The sequence below is a fragment of the Berghia stephanieae genome, chromosome 2 (assembly GCF_034508935.2).
Source record: "Berghia stephanieae isolate SIO BIC M18660-M18661 chromosome 2, UCSD_Bste_1.3, whole genome shotgun sequence".
NCBI lineage: Eukaryota > Metazoa > Mollusca > Gastropoda > Nudibranchia > Aeolidiidae > Berghia > Berghia stephanieae.
The window spans coordinates 118,999,184-119,004,183 of NC_088361.1; positions in this window are offsets into that span (position 1 = coordinate 118,999,184).

Genomic DNA, 5,000 nt, shown 5'->3' on the forward strand with positions numbered 1-5,000 from the left:
CAATCACTCTCTCACACACACACACACACACACACACACACATATATATATATATATATATATATATATATATATATATATATATATTAGTCATAGAAGTTTATGAACGCCTTATAGGCGACTTGCTGTTTATGTACTCTGACTTTTCTTATTGTGGCATCGTCAACATAAACTTTTTTTTCTGGAAATTTTTTTTACCAAGTTATTCGTGAGTTTTTACTGCATATTCATATATACTTTTTACGGATTTAGACTACCACTCTACTGGGTTTTTGTGTAATAATAATATTTTTACAATGTTTACGATCATTTTAATTTTTTGGAGTCCCATTGAATTTTAGTCAACAAGTCAAAACACCATTGTCACTATATTAACAACAACAATGTTTTTAACGAAAATCCCACTTTTGACAATGAGTGAATTATACCTAAACGAAGAAAGAAAACCACAACAACCAAACTGGAGACTTATTTTACACATTCTATTGTATACAATATCTTTACATGCAGTGTATTCAAAAATCTAATGGTGCCAGCATTATGTACTTTAATGCACGATCAGTGAAAAACAAAACGGCCCTCATTAATGATATTGATATGATCACCGACGCAAATAGTGACATTGTTTTTATAACGACGGAAACCTGGCTTGCTGAAAGCGGAGATTATGTCGTTTTGAATTAATTAAAACCGGCGCATTACAACATCCTTTCACATCCACGTTCCACTGGTCCAGGAGGCGGTATCTGTATTCTTTGTAAAGACCATCTGAAACTCAAATTTTAAAAAAGTGACAACGTGCCCATCATTCGAGTTTCTCAAATTAATAACTCTTAATACTACATTCTTTTGTCTATACCATCCACCACCATCGGCGCAGAATTTCTAGACTCATCGAGATTTTGTTAAGAAATCACGATCATTGGTGATTTTAACATCCATTAGGAGTCTATAAGCAATCACCTCTCTGCTGCTACGAGAGCAATTCTAGATCCCCACAGTCTTATCCAACACATCCAAACATCGACGCACGAAAAAGGCACATTATCGACTGGCTCAGAACATCTGGAGTCGAAGTCATCACCCTAACAGTTACAGACCAGTGCGTTTCGGACAATTTCACCATCACATAGAGCATCCACGCCAAGGAGAGACAAAATAGATGTCTCATCCCGCAAAGACATCAAGGACGAGTTGACTTCAAAAGATAATGATGCGAATTTTTCGACCGTGTCAACAACATCCTATCGCCGGTTATGGAGAGACACGCACCTTTGCGTACTAGAACGGTCACAGATCGTCCTCCTGCGCCATGGATTTCTGACGTCCTCAAGAAAGCCAAACGACAACGTCGCGCGGCTGAACGCAGATGGCTCCACACAAAACATCCAGAGGATCGAGTGTCACTGAAACGGTGTACGGAGGAAATGAAATATATCATCAGAGAGGAGAAAATCACCTACTATATGAACAAAATTGAAGAGTGCCCAAATTCAAAGATTCTTTTTACCGTTATTGTTGAAATCAGTGGAAAGTCAAAATCAAATTAAATGTATTACCATCCAATATCCCATTGTGTGACTTACCAGAATCTTTTGCACAGTATTTTGATGGAAAGGTATTGAAAATTAGAACTGAGCTTGATTCAGGTCAGAGTGATATCTCCATTGAGTGTGACGTCATGCCTTTTGAAAGACCGACTTTCCACAAATTTAGGGAGGTTAGCTTCTCGGAAGTCAGAGATGACATAGTGTCATCTGCGCCCAAATCATGTGCCACTGTTTCTACAAACACACGACTTTTCATGAAATGTTTAGTGTCAACCGTCGACTATTTAACCTTGATTATTAATGATTCGTTATCCTCCGGATCTGTGCTGATTGCTATAAATCAGCATTTGCAACCCTTCTGATTAAGAAACCAAATTTTAAAAAATTACCGGCCTGTACCCAATCTTTCCTTTATCTCTAAGATTCTCGAAAAAATTGTCTTGATAGAGCGAAAAGACCACCTTTTGGCAAATAAATTGATCAAAAAATACCAATCTGCATACAGGGAAAGACACTGTACAAAGACAGCGATTTTGAAAATTGTCAACGACTTAATGCTATTGTGTGACAATAGCGAAGTGTCAATTCTTGCACTGCTCGACTTGTCAGCTGCGTTTGACACTATCGACCACTCAATTTTAATTCTTAAAGAGCTTTTCTAATATATATGGCATCAACGACATTGTACTGCGTTGGTTTGCATCGTATCTTACTGGTAGAACCCAGTCAGTTTTAATTAATGGCAAACAGTCAGAACCTTATCACTGAAGTTTGGAGTTCCTCAGGGCTCGGTACTCGGCCCTGTACTTTACGTCCTGTATACAATGCCACTTGGGCGAGTCATTTCTACACATGGTGTGAATTATCATATGTATGCCGATGATACGCAGTTGTACTACAATGCCATAGGGCATACCGTCGGCTTCATCTCAGGTCCTCACAATTGTATCACCTTCAAATTCCAAAAACTAATCTTAAACGTTTTGACGATAGATCATTCAATAAAGTAGGCCCTAACACTCGAAATTCACTCCCATTGTCAGTCAGACTTGAAAGCAACGTTGATAAATTCAAAAATAAACTGAAATCCTATCTCTTTGGGAAGAATTTGAATTAGATTATGCCCAGAATTATTGCAAAGCTCATACGTCCGTGCGCGCGCGCTTGTGTGTGTGTGAGTAATATATATTTATGTACAGTGTGCATATAGATGTGTGTGTGTGTGTGTGTGTGAGAGAGAGAGAGAGAGAGAGAGAGAGAGAGAGAGAGTATGTGTAATTGGATGCGTGTGAGCTTTTGTTCGTATGTCCGAATCTGCAGTATGTAATGTTTTTTGCAGATCGTCAATGTGAAGCGCTTCGAAGCTTCGGCATAAGCGCTATATAAATGTACATATATTATTATTATTATTATTATTATTATTATTATTATTATTATTATTATTATTATTATTATTATTATTATTATAGTGCAATGCTGCTCGTCTATTTGACATTGAATGCAGGAGCATAAATTAAAATTAATTAACGGAGATCATGCTTTGCGGCACTCCATTAAATATTAAAAAGGCAATATTACCATCAATATTTATTGGTGAGTGCACATCAGCATGTCATCCAAAGCAAACATTCTTGGCGCTGTGCTGGACGATTGTTTAAGCATGGAACATCAAATAAACCAGATGATCAAAACCATGAATTTTTAATTAAAAAGAATCCATCGAATGAAACAATACATTCCTCTCCATTTGCTGAAGACGGTCGTTTGTGCACTGATAATGTCTCGCCTCGATTACTTTAACTCGCTACTTGCTGGTCTACCTGACATAAAACTCGAAAAGCTACAAAAAGTTGAAAATAGAGCAGCAAGGCTTGTCCTAGGTATTGGTCGAAGTGACTCGATGGGTGTCAAGTGTCAAGGCGATGCTGAGGGCATTACATTGGCTACCAGTTAAAGTTCGTACGTGCGTGTGTGCGTGGGCACGCGCGCGCGTGTGTGTATGTATGTATGAGCATATATATATATAACAGAATGTATGACGGTATCTAAAAATAATAACCCACCAGCCTGTGTATTAACAAGCAGAGGACAAACAATACAACAAGTTGAATGTTTCAAATATTTAGGCTTCAATGTAACATCCAATGGAATATCAGATTGTGAAATAAAGAAAAGAATAGGTATGGCGAAGAATGCATTCAACCAGCTGCATACAATTATGAAAAACAGGAATATTAGCATGAAAACAAAAATCAAAGTCCTGGATTGCTATGTACTGTCTGTGCTGCTATATGGTTGTGAGAGCTGGACCATAAACAAGACCATGGTTAAAAGACTGGAGGCAGTGGAAATGTGGTTTTACAGAAGAATGATGAGGGTGTCATGGATGGAAAGGAAAAGAAATGAAGAAATTTTAGAAATGGCAAAATGAAAAAGATCACTGATAACAAAAATCATCAAACGCCAAATGGAATTTTTAGGACACACTATCCGCCACCCTGGTTTGGAAGTACTCGCATTGACTGGAAAGATGAATGGAAAAAGAATAAGAGGAAGACAAAGAATAACGTATTTGAAAGGGATAAGAACTTGGACAGATGAAGCTGAGAAAGGTGGCGCTGCTTTAATAGAATTGGCAAGAGATAGATCAGCTTGGCGGAAGATGACCTCCGACGTCTGCTTCAGATATGGAACTACATGAGATGAGATGAGATATATATATATATATATATATATATATATATATATATATATATATTATATATATATATATATATATATATATGTATATATATATATATATATATATATATATATATATATATATATATATATATATGTATATATATATAGCATATAAATTGTCACTCACATTATATGTGGCCAAGACGTAAGTTTCTGTGGCTTTCGTCCACGTCTTCAGTCGGCATAATATCCGAAGAAAAAAATGTATTCCGTTTGAGGTGTTTACTCCGTATGTCCTGCTTCCGTTGTGTCGTGGTGATTAGTGTTGATGTGTAGTGACATTGTTGTAGTGTGCTCTCATTGCTTGTATTATGAGTGTGTGTGTGTGTGTGTGTGTGTGAGTAATATATGTAGATATGTACAGTGTGTATATGAATGTGTGTGTGTGAGTGCGTGCGTGTGTGTAATTGGATGCGTGTGAGCTTGTGTTCGTATGTCCGAATCTGCAGTATGTAATGTTTATTACTGATGGTCAATGTGAAGCACTTCGAAGCGTCGGCATACGCGCTATATGAATGTATATTTATTATTATTACTTTATATAATGTATCTCCGATTTGTCTGACACTGAACCATACAGAACCTTTCAGATTATTGTAACATCTAGTATATTCCACTTTTGGCATGAAGGTGGTGAGGTGATAAGACAAAAAGAAAATTTAAGATAATTGAGTGTCTTATTACGCCAAAAGTTACTTCGAATGA